Source organism: Sphaeramia orbicularis, chromosome 9 (assembly GCF_902148855.1).
Source record: "Sphaeramia orbicularis chromosome 9, fSphaOr1.1, whole genome shotgun sequence".
NCBI lineage: Eukaryota > Metazoa > Chordata > Actinopteri > Kurtiformes > Apogonidae > Sphaeramia > Sphaeramia orbicularis.
The window spans coordinates 40,460,475-40,473,090 of record NC_043965.1 but is presented as its reverse complement, the minus strand read 5'-3'; the positions used below and the strand labels follow the sequence as shown (position 1 = coordinate 40,473,090).

Below are 12,616 nucleotides of genomic sequence, written 5' to 3'. Positions count from 1 at the left end.
TATAGTGCTTGTCAAGGCACCCAAAGCACTTTACATTATTGATCCATTATTCATTCACTCTCACATTCACACCCTGGTGGCGGTAAACTACAGCTGTGGCCACAGCTGCCTATATGACAAGGACAGAGCAGGATTTGGTCATTGGATGACCCACTCTACTTCCTGAGCCATGGCCGCCCCCTTATATAGAGACCAACAACCAGTCACTCTCATTGTCTCACATTCACACCTATGAGCAATTTAGCTAAAGTGGGGTATAGACTTTAAAATTCTCTTGCTAGCATATAAAGCACTGAATGGTTTAGGCCCAAAATACATCACAGACCTTCTAGTCCAGTATGAACCATCCAGACCACTCAGGTCATCTGGTGCAGGTCTGCTCTGTGTTCCAAAAGTCAGAACTAAACATGGAGAATCAGTGTTCAGTTTCTATGCTCCGTATATGTGGAACAAACTACCAGAAAATATCAGGTCTGCTGAGAGTCTGAGTTCTTTTAAGTCCAGGTTAAAGACTCACCTGTTCACTGCTGCCTTTGACTTAAAGGCTTTTGACTTTTTAAATTTTATATTCTCTTTCGAAACTCTGCACTGCAACTCTTACTTTAATATGTGTGTTTTTATATTTTTGAATTTTAGGTGTTGTTTTCTTATTTGCCGTTTTTAATCACCTTTTACATGTTTCTTTTATAATGTTTTAAATCTTTCTTTTTCCCTGTCGTTATATTTCAGCATCCTGTGTGAAGCACCTTAAATTGCCTTGTTGCTGAAATGTGCTATACAAATAAACTTGCCTTGCCTTGCCTTGCCTTACACACATACTTTTTTTTCTAAATCTGAAGGGATGTTTTATCTGTTCCAGACCCGACACATGAGGATAAAAAAATCAGGCATTGAACAGTTTTGATCGTACTGTGTGTGATGTGCTCCGATAATCTCAACACAGCGCACCACACACACGATGATTCTGTCCCACTGCTGATCTAGAATCTAGTCCTCCAAGCCCGAAGTCTCAAATGTGATCTGACAAAAACAAAGAAACATAGCAACAACCACAAAACACAACACACAACATGGAAAAGGACAAACAAGAGGAGAGAATGATGGTGTTCTTGAGTATAACTTGGCGGAGACATCGAATAGACAGCTCCATGGCCTGGTCCTCCATTTCTGAGGTCCACTGAACTTTATGTTTCAGGTCAGCCATGCTTGTTTTTATTTACGCCTGCTTCCTTGTTCACTTCTTGATTGGCTACATTCCGTTCCGTCATAATTCACGGAGTCATGACTCAGGAGTCGTCGGCTTTCCCCACATACGAGGATTTTTGGACCTAAGTATTGAACAGGTTTAATATTTACAATTGTCGGCCCTGATCCGTTTCGGAGCCGATTATTGGGACAAATTCACCTCAGACTGCAGGATAATCTAATAGGATAAACTTATAAGACATAAAATAATCTGGCGTTGGCCGTCTTTGGTCGAGAAAGGGGAAAATCGGGACAAAAACAGCCTGATTATCTTTATGTGTGTACCCTGCTTTAACCCTTTTATACATGAATTATGAGAACCTTAACCCTTTCATGCACACTGGTCGCTACAGTGGATAGCTGTTCAAAAGTATTCTCTTGTATATTCATGGATTTTGTTGTTTTAGTTCCATATCAGCCAACACAGTGGACGCTTATGCATCATCCCATACACTGACATTCATACCATTTCTGTAACTTTGCTGGTCTAGATAAACCTGATCTGCAGTAACATGTTTGAGCGTAAAAAAAACCTGCTAATTCTTATTAGACTGTAATTAACAGGGGGGGTTTTTTGCGCATTATCTCCATGCATGTATGTTGAAATGTGAGAAAACATCAGATTAGCAGCATTAAAAATGTTTTTATTTCATAGTTTTGACGTAGTATATCAGTAAATACATGTTTCTTTGGTTCTAAAACTAAATGCATGCTGTCCAGCTGAGTGGATATTTTTGTAACTCCGTAAAAATAGGCTAACAAAAATCAATAGAATTATTATTTTTATGCCTAAAGAGGGATAAAAACCCTCAGGAAAAAAAATTGTGATTAAGGTTCTCATAATTCATGCATGAAAGGGTTAATTAAGAGGTTGGGTTTTTTTTTTTTATGAACCTAATTTTCATGGAGTTCCAAAAATGTCCACTCAGCTGGACACCATGCATTTAATTTCAGAAGCAAAGAAACATATATTTATTGATATACTGCGTCAAAACTAGGAAATAAAAACATTTTAATGCTGCTAATCTGATGTTTTCTCACATTTTAACATACCTGCATGGAGATAATATGCAAAAAAAAAAAAAAAAAAAAAACCTTTACAATCAAATATAAAGTACCAATTTTTTACACTCAAACATGTAATTGCAGATCAGGTTTATCTAGAACAGCAAATTTACAGTAATGGTATGAATTACAGTGTATGGGATGATGCATAAGCATCCAATGTATTGGCTGATATGGAACTAAAACAACAAAATCCATAAGAGAACACCTTTAAACAGCTGTCCACTGTGCATGAAAGGGTTAAACCAATTAACCCATAGAGAACCCACACACACACACACAGGGAGAACATGCAAACACCACTTTTTTGGTAAAACAGTTTTTTGCAAATTGTATATACTATAACTAGAAGCACTCGGAGAGCGCAGACCTCCGCCAAGGCTGATCAGTGGCCCCCCCCGTGGGCCCCCCCACCCCCGATCACCACCAAAATTTAATCCTTTCTTCCTTATCCCATTTCCAACAAACCCTGAAAATTTCATCCAAATCTGTCCATAACTTTTTGAGTTATGTTGCACACTAACGGACAGACAAACAAACAAACAGACAAATTAACCCTGGCAAAAACATAACCTCCTTGGCGGAGGTAAATATGCAAAATTATCAGCTAAAAGCAGCAGAGCATTAATAAAAGCAGTGTTTATCATTTACGATTGTTTATCATTCCTTGTTGCTTTCCTCTCGTGTATCAAAAAAAGTTCCCCAGTGAAAAATACAACATGGGGCAGTGTTCATGTGCAATTTTCAAGTTCGCAAGTAGTATTTACCATAAATCCCATAGCACATGAAGGCAGCATGAGTCCCAGAGGGTTTGGATATTAGATGGACAGTCAACATTACTTCTCATGATGATTCTCCAAAAAGCAGAGGGGCCTGGCCAAGTGAGTAAGAAAGTACCGGGGACTTTATTTGATTTTTTTGTAGTTTTGTTTGTTTGTTCCGTGTTTTTTTTTTCTCTCTCTTCTGCCCAGTTTACTCAGTTCTGGTTGTTGTTATTGTTACCATTATAACTATCACCATGGTTGTTAAGGTTTGTATTGTTGATACTTTCTTGTGAGGGTCTTCGCCAACTTCTTCTTTCTTGCCCCCCCTATGTCACATCCAGCATCAAAATGTGGTTCAACAAAACTCATAATAGCAGCACAGTAGAATATCAAGGGGAGCTTCATATACTTTATGAAGTTACCCTTGGCAAGAAAAAAAGAAAGTACTTGGCAGCAATACTAACACTGGTCAACAACAAATTTATTGTTTAAGTTTTTTGAGCTGATTTAGGATAATTTTGGTGTGCTGAATCCAAAAATCACATTAATTTTGCTCAATCAGGTCAACTTTCTGAACTATGCTACATATTGGCTTTTGAACATTTTTGCTTACATTTATGTATCATATGATACAAAATTCTTTCATATTTCTTGCAATAAATGAGTTTTGAAGATTTTACTTTTGCCAATTTATGATTAATGTTTTTTTTAATATTACAGGTGAATGAAATGGCTTCAACTAGAAGATCTTGCAAAAATAAGCCTGACGTATTCTGCTACATCTGCGGTGAATACACCATTGTACCTAACAGGAATCCTGTTAGAAAATGATTTTTTTTTCTCTTAAAACCTATTTTGGGTGAGAACTATATAAAAAAATCAACTGATAAAGTCACAAAAATGCAATCAATTTTGTGAGAAGATCAAATCTTTCAAAATCAAATTAGCAAAAAAACCTGACCTGATTCAGAAAAACAGATGCCATTTTTGGATTTAGCGGTGCAAAATGCTCTTAATTCAGTTGAAAAAACCTAGACAACTTGCAAAAAAAACGTTTTTTGGTACCCCGGTGTAATCATTCCATATCTGTTGTTAAACATTAATTTAGCAGTAACCACAGTAGCTCAAATTATAGGTCTAAGCAAGTACTTTAACATGGCATTAAGGAATAATAACCACATGTTTAATAAAAACATCAATTTATCATCATTGACAAAGTAACAGAGTGAAGAAAAATATACAGTTGTTATTCAAGGTTTGGAAAAAATGTCAAAAAGTGCTGTTCCTCAAGGAAAGTGCAAATATTTCGCATACCACACTTTTCTTAAAGGGGTCATGTTTTACTAAACCCACTTTTATTAGTCTTTGGTTCATTTATTTGTGTATTTGGACCCGAATAGTTCACAAAGTTTGAATTTGAACCCTCCAGGTGCTGCAAAGCTATCTTTATATTCATTCTGGCAAAAATCGAGTGGATTTCTACAACCTGTTTGAATTCCTTCTTAATTTGTAACGTCTATAACTATTACATCATGACATTTGCACATATAAGGTCAAGACTTCCGATGAACATTTCGCCGAGTACGACACAATTGTTTATCAGCAGCAGCAGTTGTAGTCCATACTGAAAATATGTCCAAACTTCAAGCCGATTTCCTAAAATGTTCAGTTGTTGGTTGAACGGGACAGAGCAGCACAACCAACAACCTGGAGGGGGCGGGGCCTGAAGTGGCTCATTTGCATTTAAAGGGCCAGAGCTCAAAATGACCTTTCTGGTGTCATTAGTCATAAATAGGGTTGAAGATGGACCTGTGGAGTTGAATTAATGAAGAAATCAGACCCAAGCATAGCATTTATAGTTTATGTAGACCACAGGGAAATGTTTTAAAATACATAAAATTCCATTAAAAAAAAAAAAAAAAAAAAGGCAAAATATCACTCCTTTTCATATATGAGAGTACATGATATCCAAAAATGAACCGATATCGTGTATATTTTAATTTTAAAAGACATTAATTCATGGTAACAGAGTGAGTATCCAAAAAAATTAAAGGAGTTTAGTGTGATGCACTATGATAAGATACTGATAAAATGATCAGTCTCTGGTGACATATGTTTCATTACTATATTTAAAACACATCTGTCTGCTGTTTTTTGTAATAAATAACATTCAAAATCATTATAGTATTTGATTATTATGAAATATAAGATTACACACAGGCCCATTTATTTACACATTGCTATTTACATTCTGAATTTATGCTGTAGACCAGGGGTATCAAACTCATGTTAGTTCAGGGGCCATATTCAGCCTAATATAATCTAAAGAGGGCCGGACCAGTAAAATAATATAAATAATAGGAGAAGAACTTATAAATAATATCAACTCTAAAAAATTTTTCTATCTTTTTGAGTGAAAAAACTACAATTCCATAAAGAAAATGATTACATCTACGAACTGTACTTGAACATAACATGAACAAATATGAACAACCTGAAAATTCTTAAGAAAAATAAGTGCAATTTTAACAATATTACACCTTAGTTTATCATTTATACATAATAACCTGTAAATAATAATAAATTCAAGTTTTTCTCTTTGTTTTATTGCAATAAAAAACATGAAATTATGAACATATTTACATTTACAAACTATCCAAACAAAAAGATGTAAATAACCTAATAAAAACAAACAAGAGAAATAAGTGCAAGTTTAACAATATTACGTCTTAGTTCATCATTTGTACATGTGCATCACAATTTACAGATCACAGTGGATCGACAAATAGTAACAGGCAGAATATTGGTACAATTCCACATACTTCTATTAAGACATTTCAGGTTATTCACATTTTTTGTCCATAAACGTAAACATTTTTGTGTAAATTTACTTTTTTTTATACTAAAACAAAGAAGAAATTTTGTGGTTTTCATTATTTATTGGTTATTATGATAGTATTTTACTGGTCTGACCCACTTTTTATTGAATTGACCTAAAATGATTTTTAACATCCTTAAGATCTTCAGTTCCTCCATTTCACAAATTCATTCCAGGGGCCGGATTGGACCCTTTGGCGGGCCGGTGTTGGCCCCCGGGCCGCATGTTTGACACCTGTGCTGTAGACATTCATTTACAACCTTTACTGTTCTTAATTTACACTTTATTCTCATATATTTTCTTATATATCCAGTTGTAATTTAGGTACAAATCAAATAAACACAGTTTTAGAAACTAGACATATATGTCTTTCATATTGAGTAATCAAAAATATTTTTTTAGAGAAAAAAATAAATTGACCCAGATATTGACTTTGGCTTGGCCAGGCCCAGAGGCTAACAATGCAGAAAAAAATCGGTCAAATCAAACTGGCGCTGTGGGAGTCGTGTGTGATTGTCTGAACTCTGACTCACTTGAAAACCATCACTGGTAATAAAAAAAACTAAAGGCATTGCTCAGACAGGGGGCCCAGTGGATGCAATAAAACTGGGAGCCAATAACTGTGTAAAATGAGTTAGAAGTAAGAGTTGCAATGTGCTAATCAGTGTTGGATTTCCCATAAAAGGATCAAATGGGTAACATTTGAGTCAAGTACATTATGATACATCGTAGGAGGCTATAAACCCAGCATGGATCAGACCCTAAAATCAGACAAAATATAACAACAGTTTAACATAAGTGCATGAGCGGAACAGCTGCATCCAAAAACTAACATCTTATTTTGTCTTCATGTCGTTCACTTCATTACTCATGATGCAGTCAAAGTTTAATTTTATGACCAGCAACGGGAATTGGTGGAAAACATGTATTTAAAAAAAACAAACACAAAAAAAACAGAACTAGCAGCAGTATTATATCCCATAAAGACCCAAACATCCACCAACGACTAAAAGCATCTACTGATCTGAAATGTTTAATACCTGTTGATCCATTAATCCTATCAATACATGTCAATAATTGGTGTAAAATACAGTTTGTCATCTTTTCATGGTCATCAGATATGACCCATTTGGACGTTCAGAGGCTCCGTAGTTACCGTGGAAACACCGTCATCTTTTACAACATTGATTCACCAGTAAAACCCATGGAGGTGGATCAATGACAGTGGATGGACACACTTGTTTTTATGATCAGTTATTGATAAACTGGAAAAAATCCAAATCTTACCAAGTGTATTTATCTCATTTCTAGTCAAAATATCTCATCACACTTAAAATAAGACATAATCACCTAGAGAGTAACTTTTTAGTGAGATATAAGGACTTATTTTTTAGACAACAGATCTTGAAAATCTTATTTCAAGAGGTCTTACCAAGATCATTTACACTTGTTCCACTAGCAGATTTTTTTTTTTTTTTTTTTTTTGCTTAATTCAAGATTTTTTTTGGTTAATTCAAGCAAAAAACCTCAGGATCTATTGTCTAAAAATAAGTTCTTACCCGACAGTCTTACCCATTCCCCTCAGTCATGGTACCTACTTAGAACGTCATACAGCAGTCAGGCCACACAGGTGTGCCAAAGCCTCTTCCACCAGTGGGGTCAAAGGTCCCAACACCCAGAACGTCTGTTACTGGAGCGACCATCTGAAAACACCTTGAGTCAGAGTGGCTTTGCTCAGACTAGTGTGGAAATCCCAGCTGCCAAAGGTTTGGCAGGAGTTGACTATTCAAATCCAGTCTTTGAGGGCTAGTATTCTGCATATTTTAGAGGTTTTCCTCTTTCAGTACACCTGGAAGAGGGAAACCTCTTAATCAGGGGTGTCAAACTCATTTTGGTTCAGGGGCCTTATTTAGCCTAATTTGATCTCAAGTGGGCCCGACCAGTAAAATAATGACTTAATAACCTATAAATAATGACAAATGATAGTTTTTGTTTTAGTAAAAAAAAAATAAATTATGAAAATATTTACATTTTACAAAAATGATGTAAATAACCTAAAAAAACAGAAATTTCATTTGAAAAATTAGTGCAATTTTAACAATATCATGCCTCGATGTATTATTTATTGTTAAAATTTTGGAGTTTGGAACTAAAATTTCATCAATTACACAATATTACATACAATATTACATATTACAATATTACATCTCTTATTATTAACACAACTACAGATCACAGTGGGTCCATAAATGCACTAAACATTTAGTAACAGGCAGAATATTGTTCAAAATGCACATTTCGGGTTGTTCGTCTTTGTTTCTATTTATGTATTTATTTACATTTTATTGTGAAAGAATAGTTTTGTAAATGTAAATATTTTCACAGTGTGATGTTATTTTTTTCACTTAAATTTTTTCCACATAATTTTTCCCAAAGAAAATTTGTTGTTGTCATTATTTATGGGTTATTGTGTTGTTATTTTTACTGGAGATCACATTGGTCTGTATGTGGAACCTGAACCAAAATGATTTGGACAACCTGGACTGTTCAGGTTCATTTTTACACTTTCATCCCATGGGCCGGAATGGAACCTTTGGCGGTCCGGATTTGGCCCCCGGGCCGCATGTTTGACACCTGTGCTCTAAAACATGCAGGATACCAGCCCTCAAGGCCTGGATTTGCCTACCTCTGTCCTAAAGGAAGGCCCACCTCTCATCTGTAATAATGGTATGTTCCTTTGACAAAAGAAAGTAAAGGTTTTTTGAATGGATAATGTAATGCTGTGAGTTGTTACCTCCGCCAAGGAGGTTATGTTTTTGCCAGGGTTTGTTTGTTTGTTTGTTTGTCTGTTTGTTTGTCTGTCCGTTAGTGTGCAACATAACTCAAAAAGTTATGGACAGATTTGGATGAAATTTTCAGGGTTTGTTGGAAATGGGATAAGGAAGAAATGATTAAATTTCGGTGGTGATCGGGGGTGGGGGGGGCCCACGGGGGGGGGGGGGGGGGGGGGGGGCACTGATCGTTAGTGTGCAACATAACTCAAAAAGTTATAGACAGATTTGGATGAAATTTTCAGGGTTTGTTGGAAATGGGATAAGGAAGAAATGATTAAATTTTGGTGGTGATCGGGAGTGGGGGGGCCCACGGGGGGGGCCACTGATCAGCCTTGGCGGAGGTCTGCGCTCTCCGAGTGCTTCTAGTTTTAACTTGAAACTTGATGTTTTTATAAAGCAGAAATGTGTGTTTGTTTAACTAGCTAAGTTGTTTTGTACTGATAATATAAAATAAGTATTTGTTTTAACACAGTTTTAAGTTGTAACAACAAGTGATTAATAGTTGAATAAACTTTTTTTTCTATTATTTGATTTTTTGTGTATTGTTTATCATTATTATTATTATTTTTCTATTGTTTGATTTTTTATTTGTGTATTGTTTATTATTATTGTAACGTGAGGGTTCGTTGGTGGTTAATAGTTCATTCCTGATAAAATGAGACTGCAGGATGGAGACGGATTTCTTCATACAACAGTGCTTTACTGTGCATGTGTCATGACAGCTACAACACTTCCTGAAACAACAACTCACATGACCCAACCAGCCAATCAGGAACTAACAGTACCTAGACCGGTAAATGCAAATAATTTAGAAAAGGCACATTCAACACATTACTTTAGCTGCTTATGTACAACAAATGAAAATAATTAAATTTGTATATGCGTAAATAATAATACTGCAACATAAATGTAAATAGTTATTTGTGTAAACACTGTCAATATATTTTTTTTAACAAATACCTGAGTTAACTTATTCCCTGTAATTTTTTACTCCATTGTTAAACCTTACATTCCTTCAACATAAATTATTTTAACTTCTGAGCCTTACATTATTATTATTTTTATTTTTGTTCCATATGTTTTGTATTATGTCTGTGTCTGAAATAAACTAACCTAACCTAACCTAACCTAACTTTCATAACTTTGAAAAGAAAGTTGGGACAATGAGAACATTGTAGTGAAGAAAACTCAAAAATCTCTTGCATTACGTTGCTTTGATATTTTACGTTCTCTCAACTTTTTTCTTTTTTAGAGTGTACCTGTTACAAACAAGCTGTAGTAACTGATGATTCACATAAGGAGATTATAGCTATTGCTAGTTTTTATCTCCAGTCCCTAGTCAGGCTTTTAGCAGAGAAAAAAAGAAAGAAGGAAAGAGAGAGGTAAAAAAAAAAAAAAATTAAGGTTGCATAAAATGACACTGTACAATCACAGATATTTAAAAATATATATACATACATACGTACATACACACATAAACAGGAATACAGCATATGTAAATATTTAAAGTTACATAAAAGTTACATAAAATGACAGTAAAATCAGAATTATTAAAAATGTTCGCATCACTGATTTTGCTTTAGCCTTTATGGGTTAAGGGCATGTATTGTGTATTATGTGGTGAAATACACTTTAAAAGTTCCCCTGCCAGGATTGTTAATGATTATTTACAATAAGAGCAGCCATCTCCAGTGAAAAATACACAAAGGCTGATGGGAAGCACAGACAGTTTGTTAAATTAAAGGGTGGAGAGGAGTATGTTTCACTACCTGCTGGTGAGCAACGTCAGAGCCACAATAGACCAGGCGATAACACTTGCACGCAAAGCAGAGTTCATGTTTCCTCTTTACCCTGCTCCTCCCCCCCCTCCCTCTCAGGACGGGTCTGTGCATGCAGATTAAATGAGTGAGCACTGAGCCTGCATGGACACCCAGGCAACATTACACCAAACCGGCTCAATCCGGCCTCCGCCAGCTTCACGCCTGGCTGCGTCTACAGGACCTGAGGTGAAACCTACTGTACATCTGTCCACACGATGCTCCCCACTCAGGATCCTGAACCCTGTGCCTTTGTGTTCGGGCCCCCACAAGGATCAGGTGGATCATATTAAGGTCACCGGTCTATGGGGTGGCCACTGAGGGATGGGGCGGTCAAATAATGAGGGTGGGAAGATCTTTAAAGAGTTACTTTGACTATTTGAAGTGGCTTTGTGGGAGTTACTTCTTGGATTGACTTGTTTTGAACCGTACAGTTTTATTTTGGTACATTACAGTTATTATCCAGGTCCTTTTTTACAGTTATTATCCAGGTCCTTATCCAGGTCCTCTTTTACAGTTATTATCCAGGTCCTTTTATCCAGGTCCTTTTGTACAGTTATTATTAAGGTCCTTTTTTACAGTTATTATCCAGGTCCTTTTATCCAGGTCCTTTTGTACAGTTATTATTAAGGTCCTTTTTTACAGTTATTATCCAGGTCCTTTTATCCAGGTCCTTTTTTACAGTTATTATCCAGGTCCTTCTTTTACAGTTATTATCCAGGTCCTTTTATCCAGGTCCTTTTTTACAGTTATTATCCAGGTCCTTTTATCCAGGTCCTTTTTTACAGTTATTATCCAGGTCCTTCTTTTACAGTTATTATGCAGGTCCTTTTGTACAGTTATTATTCAGGTCCTCTTTTACAGTTATTATCCAGGTCCTTCTTTTACAGTTATTATCCAGGTCCTTTTGTACAGTTATTATTCAGGTCCTTTTTTAATGTTATTATCCAGGTCCTTTTACCCAGGTCCTTTTTTACAGTTATTATCCAGGTCCTTCTTTTACAGTTATTATCCAGGTCCTTTTGTACAGTTATTATTCAGGTCCTTTTTTAATGTTATTATCCAGGTCCTTTTATCCAGGTCCTTTTTTACAGTTATTATCCAGGTCCTTTTATCCAGGTCCTTTTTTACAGTTATTATCCAGGTCCTTCTTTTACAGTTATTATGCAGGTCCTTTTGTACAGTTATTATTCAGGTCCTCTTTTACAGTTATTATCCAGGTCCTTTTGTACAGTTATTATCCAGGTCCTTTTATCCAGGTCCTTTTTTACAGTTATTATCCAGGTCCTTTTTTTTACAGTTATTATCCAGGTCCTTTTGTACAGTTATTATCCAGGTCCTTCTTTTACAGTTATTATGCAGGTCCTTTTGTACAGTTATTATTCAGGTCCTCTTTTACAGTTATTATCCAGGTCCTTTTATCCAGGTCCTTTAATACAGTTATTATCCAGGTCCTTTTTTACAGTTATTATCCAGGTCCTTTTATCCAGGTCCTTTAATACAGTTATTATCCAGGTCCTTTATTTTTACAGTTATTATCCAGGTCCTTTTGTACAGTTATTGTCCAGGTCCTTTTATCCAGGTCCTTTTTTACAGTTATTATCCAGGTCCTTCTTTTACAGTTATTATGCAGGTCCTTTTGTACAGTTATTATTCAGGTCCTCTTTTACAGTTATTATCCAGGTCCTTTTGTACAGTTATCATCCAGGTCCTTTTATCCAGGTCCTTTTTTACAGTTATTATCCAGGTCCTTTTTTTACAATTATTATCCAGGTCCTTTTGTACAGTTATTATGCAGGTCCTTTTGTGCAGTTATTATCTAGGTCCTTTTTTTTACAGTTATTATCCAGGTCCTTTTGTACAGTTATTATCCAGGTCCTTTTGTACAGTTATTATCCAGGTCCTTTTGTACAGTTATTATCCAGGTCCTTTTGTACAGTTATTATCCAGGTCCTTTTTTACAGTTATTATCCAGGTCCTTTTGTACAGTTATTATCCAGGTCCTTTTGTACA

General features: G+C 35.6%; 1 long non-coding RNA gene across 1 annotated transcript; it reads right to left on the bottom strand.

The window, feature by feature from the left end:
- Positions 1–7,421, bottom strand: LOC115426417 (uncharacterized). The gene is made up of 2 exons (XR_003936336.1): positions 7,385–7,421; positions 1–105 (listed from the first exon to the last, which is right to left on the bottom strand). It is a non-coding gene; the product is annotated as an uncharacterized LOC115426417 (long non-coding RNA).
- Between the last annotated feature and the right edge of the window lie 5,195 nt (positions 7,422–12,616).